This window comes from Narcine bancroftii, chromosome 14 (assembly GCF_036971445.1).
Source record: "Narcine bancroftii isolate sNarBan1 chromosome 14, sNarBan1.hap1, whole genome shotgun sequence".
NCBI lineage: Eukaryota > Metazoa > Chordata > Chondrichthyes > Torpediniformes > Narcinidae > Narcine > Narcine bancroftii.
In genome coordinates, this window is record NC_091482.1 from 2,576,548 (window position 1) to 2,593,025 (window position 16,478).

The window sequence follows — 16,478 nt, forward strand, 5'->3', positions numbered from 1 at the left end:
AAATGTGGCTCGACCTTTATGGCCCAGGACCATGGGGGAGGAGTCATAGGGTATGAGTCATCTATGGGTGGGCCAGCTCCATATATACAACCAACAATGGGATAACTATATACAATGGAGGAAACATATCAACTCATTATGAAGACGGCATCTTGATTCATAGGAATCTTGCACTCCCCGTCTATCCCCTCTACGCCTCCTGATGGTCACTCAACTACTTGCTGCCTGCTTAGAGAAGATCAAGGCAAGCCCTGGGGACTTTATCCATGATATATGATGTATTTATTCTTAGTTTGCCATTTGTTTTGCATAATTACAACTACAGTTTGCTCTAGCAGTTAATTATACATAATTAAACATTAGCCTGGATTTGTACCAAGTTGTCAGTGGCAACCAACCTGCCCTGCTTGTAAAATGTAACAAAAATTTCCAATGTAGTGGAATCTAACCAGGACAAGCTGTGCTAATATGAGCTATCAGATTCCCAGTACCGTTACTGTTGACTGGCATAAACAGTTCAATAGATCAGAAGACAATCTCACCAACCTGTGCTCAGCTTAACCATAGCAACAGCCTGTACATTATGAGGCATCCCGCAGCTAATCACACAGAGGTCCATACATGTAATCGGCAGCAGGATTTGCTCCCCATGTACAGCAATCAAATGCAGACAAACTATCAGCTTTCCACTAAGCTCTGGAATCCATTCTCTCCTCTGTTACGATACCCTTTAAAACTTAATCCCTCAACCAAGCTTTCTGTACAACCTCATCTGTACTCGTGTCTCACGTGGCTGTGTTGAATTCCATTTGATTAATGCTTCTATGAAATGCTTCTGTGAAATGCTTCAGGATGTTCATGCAGAAGTCCAAAAATCCAGACTGCTCAGGGATTGGATTGGTCGGGATTTTCCTGATTCTCGAGGAGTACTTTTAAAATTCAAATTTAAGGAGGAATAAAGAAGAGATGAATTGGAAAATTCTGATAGTTTATTCATTTATGAAAAAGAGCAGTTTTAAAGAAAAAAATGCTGCGCATTCAAGCAAAAGCCTGCTAAATTACAGTTTCAGACCTTTTCAAAAAGAAATTTTTTGTTAGGGGAAAAGCAATATGATTTTATATTTATTGTATGTTTCATTCATATAACACAAGTAATTCATCATTAGGTTAAGCAAAGAACAGTGGGTTCTTTTGTTGTCTCTTCAAAGGTGTGAATCTCCGATCCAAGATAGTTATTCCATAAGCAAATTATTCTAGAATGGGATCTATGGACTGAATGTGCACGAAGGCACATGGATGAAAGAATAAAGTTAGAAGGTAGGGAGGGGTTAGTTTTTTTTTAAGGTATATACAAGTTGGCACAACATTATGGGCTGAAGGGCCTGTGCTGTACCATTCCATGTCCTAGATCCAACCCTCTGCCGAGTAACATTTTTTGGATAGGGTTAGTTGGGATGAGACAAGAATAATCTGTTCTCCAATTTAAATACGATTTTGGATTCATTATTTACACTGCTGGCTCCACCATTAATTAAACTTCAAACTGATAAGTTATTTGACTGTGAGATTCCACCATTCTTGCAGCTTTTTGAACCGTGCTGTTGAGAAATTCCATCATTTTCAGTTTTACAGCAAAATGCTGCAAGTAAATAGTTCACACTTTTTCAAAATGAGATACTGAATGAGACATTTTACATTTTCATACAACCCTGTTTAAAATAAGCATTTTTGAGAGACTTCCTATTAAGAATTGGCTTCTTAATTCAACATCTAATCTACAGGTACTCCCCAACATACGTCCATGTTCTGGATGACCAGTTATACTTCGAAATGGACACATGTCAGAATTGCCCTACCTGTGATACCGAAGAGTAAAACAGTCTGTTCTCTATCTCCAAATCCTACTCATTCTCTGTTGTTGCAGACCCTGAGCACCATGCAGACTCTACTGGCCTCTAAAATCTATCTGACCGTCAGAATATTGAGCAACAGAATCAGAAAAAAACGAATACAAGGAGTTAAATGCGATGAAATATCTCAACCTGGCAGCCAGCTCTCGCAAGAGGATGGCCATCAGTCAACATGGTGGCTACCAGAGATAAGCCCGATTTTCACCATAATCGCACAAGTTTTATTTTCAGTCATATGCGCAGATAGACGCAAGTCACACAGGTTGCAAGTCGGGGAGTACCTGCAATTGGAATTTGTTCAGATTTAACTTGAGAGCAAGAGATTTGGAGGAACAATTAGACCCCAGATTCAACCTACAAAATTCAGCTTCAACAACCATAAAATAACCCATTCAAATTGGAACAGCTTGACCCCCCTGACCCTACTTTTTCTGTATCCTGATCAATGCTGGTTCCTCCGGAGATGTCTCAGAATATATATTTCAATCAACTCAATCTGCAAGAACTGAGTGCAAAACATGTCGAATTAGTGCCAGATCAATGAGACATTACAGAATGATTCTGAATTCTAGTTTTCACTTTGAGGATCAAGATACATAGTCTGCTTTGCTTCATCAGGAAATGCAGTTGCAGCACCACTAAATTTATTTTAAATTCTTGGGTCTGGGCCCAAGATGGTGGCACCTGTGTTCAGCAGCAGACTCTGAGGAAGTAGAGGACTGGCGCAGAGTATCAGAAAAACGAGGAGACCACACTCTGTTTGAGAAGGAGAAGCAGAGGGATGGGGACCATGGCGGCGGACCAATGACAGGCTCCACAGCTGAAGAACACACAGATGGCAAGCTATTGGTGATGGGAGATGAGGAACTCACACCAGGCTGTGGACTGCTGGAAACTGGCTGAAGGGGTACCAGGTATTGGAACGGGGATGTGATAGGGTGGCGAGGGCAGGAAGGGCTCCTGAAGGGCCTCAGGCACTAGAAGCTTCCTGATCATATTGGGTTTGGATCTGTAACTTGGGTTGGTGTTGGTTTGGACTGATGTCCAGATTCTGGAGGCAAATCAATGGACACTCAGTGACTTTGAAGGTACTTTCTTTTGCTTCGCTTTCTCTGACCGGAAGGGGCGTCAGGCAATTTCTGCTGATGGCAAATCTTTGTCTACCTTATGGCAGACTAAATGCAATTTTGCATAATATTGCATCTGTTTTATTATATGACACTAGAATAATCTTGAATCTTGAACTTCAAATAGGAAATGCACAATCCAAATAACAGTTATAAAAAAAAGCTTTCAAACCTTTGGAAAGGTCTCCAGCATAAATCAAATTTGAAATATTAGAGATCAGGGTGAACATATCATTAGGATTTGATGGTCTGCTCCCAGGAGTTTTAATGGGAGATAGACAGATTGGTGATTTGGTTCCAGTATAACAACTCTCCCTCAATGTAAGGAAGACAAAGGATAGACTTTCTGAAGAGGAGTGGACCTCATTTTCTGGTCTGATTAATATTGATCAAGTAGAGAAAGCAGACAGCTGTAAGTTTCAAGAAAAAGCGTTCTTCGGTCACTTGTCCTGGTCTATCCATGTTAATCCCTTTAACAATTTCTGCAGATATTCCACTGAAACCATCCCGTTAGGGTGTATCCTTGTGTGATACAGGAACTGAGCGAACCAAGACAGCAAGAAACTGTCGAGGATGGGTGAACAGCGTTCAGGCCATCACATAAACCCCCTTCCATCGACATCTCAAAGTCCTTGGAAAAGCAGCCATTATATAAACACATCCTGTCCAAACCAGATGCTTTCACCCACCCCTCCCATCCAGAAGAAGAAGCACGAGTGTGAGATCATGCACCACTAGATTCAGTACAGTTTCTTTCTCACTGCTTGCAAATCTAACTATCTCTGCATCTTGGTACATTTGACAATAAAATTGAACTTGAAGGATATGGTCACAAAGATATGGAATGTATTGGTTGAAATTTTTCATAACTTGCTAAATTCAAGGAAAGTACCAGAAGATTGGACAATTGCCAATGTAATTCCATTGTTCAGAAAGAAAGAAGGTGGCAGGAAACTACAAGTCAGCTAATTTAACATCTTTTATTGGCTAGATCCTAGAGTCAATAATCTAAGAGGAAATAACTAATCATTTTAAAATGACGTAAACACAAGTAATATTATTTTATGAACGGCAAATCATGTTTGACAAAATGGCTCTTTTTTGAGCATGTGACATGGAGAGTTAATAGATTTATTAGTCTGTTGCCTGGATTGGAAAACAAGTCTAATGAGGCAAGGTTAGCAGAGCTGAGCCTTTTCTCTTTGGAGCAAAGAAGGATGAGAGGAGACTTAAGAGGTCTACAATATTCTGAGAGGCATAAATAAGGTGGACAGCCAGCAATTTTTTCCCCAGGGCAGGAATTGCAGGCAACTGGGGATATCTGTACAATGTGAAGGGAGGAAAGTTTAGGGGAGACATCAGGGGTAAGGTTTTATTTTAAATATAGAGTTGTGGGTGCCTGGAATCCATTGTTAGGGTTGGTGATGAAGGCTGAAACATTAAAAGCATTTAAGAGACAGGCACATGGACGAAAGAAAATGAGAGTGTTACAAGGTAGGAAGGAATTAGTATTTTTTGGTGGGAATATAAAAGTTGGCACAACAGAGGGCTGAAGGGCAAGTACTGTGCTGTAATGTAGTATTTCCAAAGAGAGGTTTCCAAAAGATTTGACAATGCAAAAGTCCAAGGTATTGGAGAAAATCTATAGACATGATTGAAAAAAGACCTTCACATCGAAAACAAGTGCTGAAAAGAAATGGGGCCCGTTTCATACTGGAGGGATGGAGTTAGGATTAGGGTTGTAATGAGGGATGTTATTAGTGGATCAGTTTTTGACATTAATTGTTTAGAATTTATGTTAATGACCTGGCAGTGGGAACAAAATGAAAGGTTTTGAAGTTTGTTGATGACATGAACATTAGTGGAAGGCCATGTGATGAGGAAATTGTGATTTTTCAAGATAATATTAGTCAAAAGCTGACAAATGGATTTTAATGTAGTGAAGTGTGAGGTCATGCACTTCAGTAAGAGGATTCAAAAGGCAATTATTTAACTAGATTCCAAATAGGTGAAGTTCAAAAGGATGTAGGTAATTTAGTGCATGAATCACAAAAAAGTTATCAGGTAGGTCCAATAAACATTTAAGGAAGCAATAAACATATTGGTCTTTATTGTGGAGGAGTTCCACTTTAAGAATTGGGGTGTTTTGTTAAAATTATACAGGGTGTTGGCAAGGCCTCAGCCTGAGTACTCCAGTCGGTCAGTTGCTTCGAGGGTGGCCATTCCAAAGGAGGACATGGTCATAGGTTACTACAAACAATATATACAGTAACCTTATGACCATGTCCTCCTTTGGAATGGCCACCCTAGTTGGTTCCCAGACTTTAAAAAGGATATGGAGGCCATCGAAAGGAGACTCACTCGGCTAATTTCTGGGTTAAGGGGGTTCCTATCAAGAAACTGGCCAGTTCAGGTGTATTCCTTGGAGTTGAGAAGAATGAAGTGACATTCAAACACAAGATCCTAAGGGGGCTTGACAGATGTTGAGACAACTCACCAGCCCAAGAGTCACAAACAAGGGGACATAGCTACAAAGCAAGAGCAAGCCATTTAAAACTAAGGTGCGCAGAAATTTATTTTCTCAGAAGGTGGTAAACCTCTGTAATTCTTTGCCAAAAGAGTGGTGGAGGCAAGATCGTAAGGTGGAGAAGGATAGATATTTGAAATATTGATAAACTGAAGGTTATCAGGAAGTGGGACAGAAGAGGAGTCAAGACCAGCACAGATCAGCCATGATCATATCAAATGGCAGCACAACCTTGGAGTCTTGTGTCCTTACTCCTAGTGATATTTTCTGTGTTCTTGCGATCTGTTCAGCTCACTTACAGCTTTAGCCCAATTAAATGTCACTATAAAGTTTTAGGACTTTTGGAGATCATTACATTCTTTTTTAATAAATTGTAGCCACATAGGAATAAGGGAGTGAAACACAAAAGTCATCTGGCGCTGTGATTGTAGTAAAAACACAAATGTTGGAGGAACTCAGCCAGTCTTGCAGCATCCATAGAAGGTAAAGAAATATAACCAATGTTTCAAGCCTGAGCTACAGAGGAACAATCAGAAAATGTACATATAAAATTTAACTCCTTATTCCTATCCATTCTATTAACTAATTGTGCAAATAGGGTTAAAAATATTTTCTTATTGTTAGGTGTTTACAAACTCTCACAGTGGTTTTCAAATTTTTTCTTTCCACTCATCTATGCTCTGTGATTAGTAAGGGATTACTTAAAGTGGTATGTGAGTGGAAAGAAAACTACTGCTCTAATGTAATCAAAATGTGTACAATGCCTAATGGAAATTATATGAAGCTCAGGCTTCAGGTGTACAGTCTGCAGATGTAAACGAAACTGCTACTCAAATAACAGAACAGAAAAACCTAAATGCATGTGCCTGCATTACCCAGAGACACCAGATCTGACATTGAACATTAAAATGATCAAACCTGAAACGTTGGCTATGTTTCTTTACTATATAAAATACATTATTTGACCAGCTGAGTTTCTGCAGCATTGTGTTTTTACTTCAACCAGTGTCCGCAGTCTTTCGTGTTTTACTTCTTTCATTAAAAGATGATGAAATTTGCTTAACAACCAATCTGTTAAAAACAGAGTTTAGAAACAGGCCAGCAATCTTCACACTCCCTTATCTTCACTGCAGACTCTAAGTCTCCAGCACCAACCAATCTCAGTGAAGTTTGTTCAGGAACTTCTCTGCTCCCAAAATATTTTCCCTGCAACACTGAAAAAAAACAAAGTATTCCAATGGCAATGAACTGACTTAGATCACAGGGCCAGGAAAAGTGCTATAGAAATGCAAGTTTTTTAAAAATTGAACAAGCCACACCATATTATCTAAGATCCATGTATTTTGTCTTCCTTCAGATAAATTTAAAAAGAGCTGTGGGATGGTAAACACACAGCAGAAGCAGAACAACATTGTACAAGTAATAAATGTACTCTATGAGGATGTGATCGCTGTTGAAGGTGGATAAGTCATGTCGGGTATCATGGAAGTGATCATGCTGAATTCCCTGCTAATCAGTTCAAGATAAACTGGTTCCTAAAACACAGTACTTGGTTTGGTGAGGGGAGTAAAATCCCTTCCATAACAAAGGCACACTAAAGATTGCCCCCACAGATTGAGCCACAAAGGTACACCACAGCAGAGAAACCTCCAGCTCTTCATGTTAAAAAAGACTGACCACTCTCTAACTCTATCCCTTCTTCCATATTCATCTTGGAGTGACACACACAGCCCTGGTTTCATGACTATGCTTATAATTTTTAAAAATCTACAAATATAAAGCACAAAAATCTGCAGGCACCGAGTTTGAGGTAAAAACACGATGCTGGAGAAACTCAACTGGTCATACAGTACTTTATATAACAAAGATAAAAGATGCATAACCAACGTCCCAGACTTGGGCCCTTCATCAAGGAGTGGGGCGTGGAATTGAAGCAGTTGGCCACTGGGAGATAGCTGTCATTGATGCAGAGAGAGCAAAGGTGCTCAGCGAAGTGATCTGCCAGTCTGCATCCAGTCTCAGCAATGTGGAGAAGGCCACCTTCCCTCCTGTTGGTGGGGCTGTGCTCATTCTCCCTTCCCACCATTTTGTTCAGGCACATGCCTGCATTTTGCTCATACCTTGATGAAGGACTCAAGCCTGAAACATTGGTTGTATATCTTTGCTCTATAAAGTACCCGGTTTGACCTGCTGTATTTCTCCAACATAGCATTTTTACTTTTAAAAATCTACACGAGTACCTTTCCCCAATTTAAATAGAGTATCTTTTAATCTTTATCTTTCATTTCCATTGACTGCTACAAAATTCCTTTCATATACACACACATAAGCAAAATAATGTTTTTTTTAAACTTTAAAAAATGATATTGGAGTTTATTTTATTTGTTAACTTTTAAGACTTTACCCCCCCCAACAGAAAAGTGAGACCACTTTGGCCTCAGTAGCGTTTGCAATTTGCACTATGTAAATGAGAAAAGAGGGAAAATAATTGAAGTTTTAATCACTTTCTGCTGGAAATAGGGATTTTTTTTGACTGAAAAAGTTAAATGGAAACAACCGGCGCATCTGACTCAAATGTTTTCGACAAAGGCTGCAACCTCCACACACCAAGATTGCTGTCCTCCATTTTTTAAACGCATTAATGTTTACTTTTGTAAATGCTCCAAAAATAATGTTAATTTAGACACATTTAGAGAAAGAGAGAGGATTTTTTTTCAATAAACCTCAGCCTCTCAGGCTCCAGCCAGACTGAAGGCGGCTGCTGGTCTGATCGACGGTGCTCTCGACCAATAGGAAATCGGGTTCCCTCCTATCGTCCCACCCATTGAGGGCAAAATGAACCAATCAACGAAAAGGCGTCGCGGAACTTCCGCTGCCAAGTCCGTTTGCCGGGCGCCCGCCCCTCTTTTGTTAACTCTCCGACGCCACGACAATAAATATCTATTTTTAAAGCGTGATCTCCGACAGACTCGGAAGGGAGAAGTAATTCGGTCACCCAGGGAGGCAGACGGACACTTACTTTCTGTGGAGCTGACAGGACTGCATAGTTAAACTGTGAGTAAGGTCATGGATTCGTTCGCTCCTTCGGCTCGCGCTGCTTCTGCGGCAAAAAAAACGCCAGACGCATCAGCAGACGGCGCCTGCGCGATGTCCGCGCGCGACCACGCATGTCTGTTACCGGCGCCCGGTGGAGCATGCGCCTTCGTCCCCTCCCATCTGCCCTTCCCCTCAACCCTAATCAGAGTCCAACATGGCCACACTGTGCCTCCTCATTCTGACCCTTCCCTTCCCCCAACCCCCCCCTACACTTTGCTTTTTCTGCTCGTCATCCAGGCCCCTGTCTCACTCCTCTCTTGATGTTGGCCTTCACACCTTCATGAAGGGCTCAAGCCTGAAATGTTGGTTGCTGTATAAAGTACACTGTTTGAACTGAACTCTTCCCTCCCTCCACCCTATCCTCCCCCTCTCTGACACTCCACCCCATTAAACCTCTCCCTAACTCAAGCCTGGGCTCACCAGCTCCCCTGACCTTCCCCTCTTGGAGATGGAATGCTCTGTCCTCAGTAGAGGCCCCTCCTTCACCCACACTTCAACGAGTTCTGCACGCACCATGACACTGAACTCTTTTAACGTGGGCTCTGTCTCCATGCTTGCTTCCAAAACCACAATCCCCCCCCCCCACTACGGACTCCTTCTCCCACTTTAAACCTTTTTCCTCCTCCTGGACACTTTGTTCCAGTCTTCTGCTTGCTCTGGACTTTTATATTTCCAACTGCTGCTGTGACATCAGTCATATCGACTTCACGACTCCCCTCACCCTCACTCATTCCAATCTCACTCCTTCACAATACCTGGCCCTCCATTCTCTCTGCACCAATCTGAACCTCACCAAAGCTGCAGACAAGGGTGGCACTATTGTAGTCTGGTACATTGACCTCTATCTGGCTCAGACACTACCTTTTTTTTAGCCTTCCAACAGGACCCCATGGAAACTCTTCAAACAATGCACCATCTCTGAACTCATCATTTCTGATCATCTCCCTGGCATGGCCTCCAACCTTACGGTTTCCCAACCCCACACCACCCATTTCTACCTTTTATCCAAGATCACAAACCCAATTGTCCCAGCAGACACATCATGTCTGCATGCTCCTGCCCCTCTGAATTGATCTCTGCTCACCTTGACTCTGTTTTGTTCACCCTGGTCCAGTCCCTCCCCATCTACATCCAGGGCATTTCACACACCCTCCATCGCTTCAACAACTTCCAGTTCCTTGAACTCAGTCACCTCATGTCTACCATAGACATCCAATCCCTGTCCACCTCCATCTCCCATGCTGAAAGCTTCAAAGCCCTTTGTTTCTTTCTGTACAGTAGACCCGACCAGTCCCCCTCCGCCACCACCCTCCTCCGGCTAGCAGATCCCCCTCCGCCACCACCCTCCTCCGGCTAGCAGATCCCCCTCCGCCACCACCCTCCTCCGGCTAGCAGATCCCCCTCCGCCACCACCCTCCTCCGGCTAGCAGATCCCCCTCCGCCACCACCCTCCTCCGGCTAGCAGATCCCCCTCCGCCACCACCCTCCTCCGGCTAGCAGATCCCCCTCCGCCACCACCCTCCTCCGGCTAGCAGATCCCCCTCCACCACCACCCTTCTCCGGCTAGCAGAACTTGTCCTTACCCTCAATAGTTTCTCCTTTGATTCATCCCACTTTCACCAAGTCAAAGGGGTAGCCATGGGTACCCATATGGGCCCCAGCTATTGCCTGCCTTTTTGTTGGCTACATGGAGCAATCCATGCTACAAGTCTACACAGGCAAGGACCCTCAACTCTTCCCCTGCTACATTGATGACTACTATGGTGTTGCCTCATGCACCCATGATGAGCTCATTAACTTCATCCACTTTGCTGCCAACTTCCACCTTGACCTCAAATTCTCTTGGAGTATTGTGCATCATTTTAGTCTCTTTGTCTAAGAAAATATGTATTTGCTATAGGGGGAGAATGACAGGTTCACCAGACTAATGTCTGGGATATTTTGTGAGAGGTGGGATCACCTAGGCCTCTATTTACCAACTTTTAGGAGAAGGCTAGGGAAGCACATTTCTGACAGGGCTGATGTAGGGAGGATGTTTCCCCTGGCAGTGATCCCGGAGTCACAGTCTCAGAGTACATGGGAAGGCATTTAGGACTGAGAAGAGGAGACATTTGTTCACTCAGGGGATGGTGAAGCTGTGAAATTTTCTACTACAGAAAGCTGTGAGGACAAATCACTGAATATATTTAAAAATGATATTAATAAATGTTGCCGTACAAAGGTATCCTAGAGTTTGGGGGAGAGAGAGCAAGGATATGGCACTGAAATGGAGGACCCGCTTGATGATGTTGAATGGCGGAACAGATGCGACAGCCAATAGTAATTTTCAAAGCCTCTATCCAATGAATTGACAAAAGACAAAGGAGGAAAAACCCAACACCCAACCCCAACCCACCAATTTTCCCTTGCAACCGCTGCAACCGTGCCTGCCTGTCCCGCATCGGACTTGTCAGCCACCAACGAGCCTGCTGCTGACGTGGACATTACCCCTCCATAAATCTTCGTCCGCGAAGCCAAGCCAAAGAGAAGAAAAACGAATGGTGAGCCAGGCACATGGAGCCAAACTGCTTTTGTTCTTATGATTCGGACTATCATCTTGCCAAAGAAACCGTCAAGAGGCAGGGGCAAAGAGAGAAGTGGTGGTGAGGTCAGCAGACATCCGCCTGAAGTAAAACACTAAAATCTGTAGACACTGTGGTTGAAGTAAAAGCACACAATGTTGGAGAAACTCAGCAGGTCAATCAGTGCCCTTTATATACCAAAGGTAAGAATACATAACAAATGTTTCGGGCTTGAGCGCTTCAGCAAGGTATGGAAAAATGTTGGCAGATGCACGCCTGGGATGGCAGGACAGACATAGGAAGCAAGACCAGGGTTATACTCATCAGAATTTAGAAGAATGAGAGAAGACCTCAAATAATTCTGACAATGAGACTGGCTAGGTGCAGGAAGAATGTTTTAGATGTTGGGAAGTCCAGAACAAGTAGTCACAATCTAAGGATAAAGGAGGTATGCCATTTAAGACTGAGAAGTGGAGAAACCTTTTCATTCAGTCATGAAATTCCTGACTACAGAAAGTTGATGAGGCTAATATATTAGTTAGATCAAAGGGAAGTTGGATGTGGCCCTGATGGCTAAAGGGATCAAGAAGTATGGAGAGAAAGCATGATCAGATTGAATGGTGGAGGAGGCTTGAAGGGTTGAATGGCCTTTCTCTAGCTTCTCAGTTTCTATCTATGCCATCTAGCAGGCAATCTCAGTACCTCTTCATATTATCAAGGGAGAGAAGGAGTGAAAACAGAAGACTGTCAGCTGGAAGTGTGGTGCATGTGCAGATAGGTTACTTGGCTACTCTAAGTGTCCCTTTAACATAAGTAAATGAATTAAAGAGGAATTAATAAGCATGAGAGCATATGGGGGTGTAGGTCTATTGGGTGGACTTGAGTGGCATGAGCTCATGGGCTAGAAAGGCTACAGGTGAACAAGGAGAGGGGAATTAGTTTGCTCTGCAGCAAGCCAGCATGGTTCTGATGAGCTGATTAATCACTCTGATGTAATTACATTTAAATGGCTTGTAGCACAAGAGTGGGGAAAGGTTAGAGGGTGGAACAAAATATTGGAAGGAATGAGGAGTAGAGGTGGAGAAGGGAGAACGATTGTGAAAGGTGAAATGATGACAGGCTCGAGGAAACCAGGAGTGAGAGAGCGATAAGGAGAGTGGTGTTACTCAAGAATAGATAAAAAGATTTCATGTAAAGGGGGTTCTGCAGCTTGCAGAACGTCGCCAGCACTTGAATGAGAATTCTTTGTGAAATGTTGACTCAATATACACCTGTCGTTTCAGTAATGCAATGACTTTTTCCTCTGATAAGCAGAGAAATCTAATGTTCGTGGAGAGGGAGATCCAGAGGAATAGCACACCTTACATTTCCCTCAAATGAGTGGTGAACAGCCACTTTTACTTGAAGCAAGTGTTCTATGTCATTATCAAACTGCCATCATGGGACCTTGCAGTGGCTATATTACGTTTTGTATTTGAAATTCAAAATTTGCAAATGCTGAAATCTGAAATAAAAACAGAAAAGGTTGGGAATACTCAGCAAGTTCGACTGCCTGGTGGAGAAACTGTTAGCATTTCATATGGAAGGAGAGTTTTGTGCCTTCTTGAAAGAGTTCTGGCCTGAAACACTAGCATTCTTTTTCTCCCACTGATGCTGCTCAACCTGCTGAGTTCCTCCAGCAGTTTGCTGTTCCAGATTTCATCATTTGCAGTCTCTCGTGTGTCTCCAGTTAACATTTCATATTGTAGAGCAGGCATTCTTAATGGAGGCCCTATGGCCCCCTGGGGGCCACAACACATTTAAGCAAAACCCTTGTTTTCTTTACACCTCATATAACATCAGTCATTTTTTGTTTTTTCTTGTAGCTGGTAGGAGAGATGTACAGAAGAATCCAAAACTTGACTTATTCACAGGAAAGGGGACCCATACACTTGGAGCAGAGTCCTATGGCAGCCAGAGCTGAAGAAAGGTTGCAGGGCTTTCTTTAGAAATACTTCCTGCTTGTTCCCAGTTCTGAAGATAGATCTTGATCTGAAGTGTTAAATCTGCAAGAATATCCCATTGTCATTATCTTACCCTAACAATTTTTAAAGGTGTTTGAAAAATATAATTTATTTCTCCTGTAAGATTCCAGAGCTCGTTTCTCTAATTCTCACTTTCCCACTGTCCCTGAGCAACAATTAACAGGTAGTCAGTTCAGGTGCTCTCTATTTTTATTAAAAATAATTTATTTTAGACTCTTTCATTTTGTAAATAACAAAATCGATTTGTACTTGCTGTTAGCTGTACCAGTAATCCAAACTGCCCCAGATATTCCTTAAATCACCAGTTCTGTCTCTGGCTGCCTGGGGAGTCCATGGTTTCTAGTAAGGTTGGAGGAATTAGCACCTCTGCTGTTAATTCCAGCTGCACTCCAGGACTACAGGAATCTGGATTTTTCCCTCCCTTTAAATTTAGACATACAGCATGGTAACAGACCATTTCGGCCCACAAACCCATGCTGCCCAATTTACACCCCATTAACCTATGTTTTGAAGGATGGGATGAAACCAGAGTCCCCAGGGAAAACCCATGCAAACACGGGGAAAATCTACCAACTCCTTATAGACAGCGTGGGAGTCAAACCCTGGTCCCAATTGCTGGTGCTGTAAAGGCATTGTGCTAACTGCTATGCCAACTGTCCTGCCCCTTTGGAGATGCGAAGCTGAAGTGCCATAAGCAGAGGAAACCATGCTCGTCCACGTTCCTCGACTGACACAGCCAAGCATACACAGACTAACTCATCCTAAATTCCCACAGTTATGACACTCCAAAAGTAACATGTGTGCTTTGAACTGTTTTGTGACCTCCTGTGAAAGCCATCCCATGAATATTACTTGTATCTGCCTTGTTGCTCTTGAGGAATTTCCATGGGTATACATTTGGCTCCTGCGGTTGGCAGGTAACATTCTTCCAGAACTGGAGAAAGATGCCATGTCAGCACTGGAATCTTCTAGCAGCTGCGTGTGTTTTAAAAAGGAACACCTGTGATCAAACAATTCTCAGGGCAATATCAAGCAATCCTATTACTTGAATTCTACAAATTTTTTCCCCTTGCCCCTGAAACTGCTGCCTTGCACTTCAAATGCCAACCACCTTTCGACGTTTCAGCAGAATATCCTCGCCTTTGATCTTTAGCCAGAAGTAGGAATGAAGAGTCGGTTTTGTGGCTCCTTGAGCCTGCCACCTTATTCAGTAGATGCTGGCTGAATTTTCCATCCGCTCCACACTCTTTCCCAATTCCATGTACTTTGTGGAGAATGATCTACTGATCTGCCTTCAAACTGAGCATCCACAACCCACTGTAGTAGACATTGCCTTCATAAATCAAGGTATTGAATATAGGAGTTAGGATGTTATGGTAAAGTTGTATAAAACCTTGGTGAGGCCAAATTTGGAGTATTGTGTGCAGTTTTGGTCACCTAACCACAGGAAAGATTTCAATAAGATTGAAAGAGTGCAGAGAAGATTGACTAGGATGTTGCCTGGACTTTATTCCCTGGAGTGTAGACCAATGAGGGGAGATTTGATAGAGGTATTTAAAATTATGAGGGGCATAGATAAGTGTAAATGTGGGTAGGCTTTTTCCACTGAGGGGAGGTGAGATACAAACCTGAGGACATGGGTTAAGGGTGAAAGGAGAAAAGTTTAGGGGGAACATTAGTGGAAACTTCTTCACACAGAGTGGTGGGAGTATGGAACAAGCTCCCAGCTGAAATGGTGAATGCAGGGTCAATTTTAACATTTAAGAAGAATTTGGACAGGTCCATGGATGGGAGGGGTATGGAGGGATATGGACTGGGAGCAGGTTGGTGGGACTTGGCAGAAAAATAGTTCAGCACAGAGTAGAAGGTCCAAAGGGCCTGTTTCTATGCTGTTAAGTTCTATGGTTCTAACGCTAAGGAATCACATCTCTTACAGAAGAAACCAGAGCCAAGGGTCAGTTCGGAAACCAGCTTATCTCTAGCAGAGGAAATGGCCTCTCAGAGTCCTCAGGGGGTGTCTGAGCTGAACCAAGTCCTTTTTTTTCCCCTTTACCTTGCTGATTCTGTTTCTTGCATGTTGTGGACATAGTGTTTATTACTAAATTAACTGTCGAGGAGGAAATGTGGGCACTGTCATCTTACTTCCCCTCCCCTGCAAAGTGGATGTCTTTGTTGCTTCTCTCAGCTAATCACAACACAATCTCAGATGGACATAAAAAGTCCCTCAGTACCATGTCTAAGAGCAGGGAGTGTTTCCCAGTGCCCCACGACCAACATGTATAAAGAGGAATGGTCTGATCCCTTTTGCATCACTCTTGCGCTAATCAGTTATCCTGTTTCCTTCAACATTTCATGGGTGTTAAAGTGCTGTGATTTAACCCAAGATTCTGAATGAAGCATTACAAATAGTCTGTAACATTCTTTCTCCTTGATAAACACAAAGAAAAGTGCTGCTGTCTGAGAGACGGGCTGAACAGAAGAGGGTGATAGCTCGCACACAATCTCTGGACTCAAATCTTGCCTGCCCTTTTGATTTGCATTCACCCAGGGCTTTTGATGAATCTCCCCATTGTGCCACATCCTTGTATAGACACTGAACTTTTCATTGTGTATAACTATATATAATATATATATATATCATCCCGTGAGAGCTGCCTCCAGTTATAGATAGAAACCCTAATTAGGCTGTTTGGAAATTATAATTAAATTATAATTGGCAACTCAATATTTTCATCTCCAAACGAGCCAGTGGCCATCAGAGTCTGGCACAGATCTCCTTCTCCTCGTTGCCTGAAGCACTGCCTCGTCTGCCATTAAACAATAAGCTCTGAGGGAATTTAGCACACAGTGACAGGCAGGTGCTCACTTGCCCTTTCTCCCTGTGTTAATATAGTACATTAAAAGTCAGCCCATCTGCAAACACCAGCTCCAGTCTGTCTCTTTGAGATCCTTTATCCACTTTGTCAGCTGAATAAAAGCTCTCACTGGCTCTTAAGCTAAAGAAATAAAAATAAGGAACAGATGAGAATTTCTATGGCAACATTCACCTATGCTTTACAGCTTCAGTATCCGAGTTTGATTCTGACCCTTGGTGCCGTCTGGGTGGAGTTTGCACAATCTTTCGGTGGCCACGTGCGCTTCCCCCGAGTGCACTGGTTTTCTCCCACATCCCAGACCGAGGCTAATCATTCAAACTGGCTCCTGTAAATTACACAGCATTCCAGAACGATCAA

At 42.8% G+C, this 16,478-nt stretch overlaps 2 protein-coding genes across 3 annotated transcripts in view; one reads left to right on the forward strand and one right to left on the reverse strand.

Moving 5' to 3' along the window:
• The window catches only part of fam222ba (family with sequence similarity 222 member Ba), a 64,850-nt gene extending 56,156 nt beyond the window's left edge, over positions 1-8,694 (reverse strand). For both annotated transcript variants that reach the window (XR_011348874.1, XM_069911697.1), the window contains exon 1: positions 8,584-8,694. The gene's annotated coding sequence lies outside the window, so the exon portion shown is untranslated. The remainder of the gene's footprint in view (positions 1-8,583) is intronic.
• The window catches only part of eral1 (Era-like 12S mitochondrial rRNA chaperone 1), a 48,213-nt gene continuing 40,165 nt past the window's right edge, over positions 8,431-16,478 (forward strand). Inside the window, exon 1 of the mRNA XM_069911691.1 lies at positions 8,431-8,618. The gene's annotated coding sequence lies outside the window, so the exon portion shown is untranslated. The remainder of the gene's footprint in view (positions 8,619-16,478) is intronic.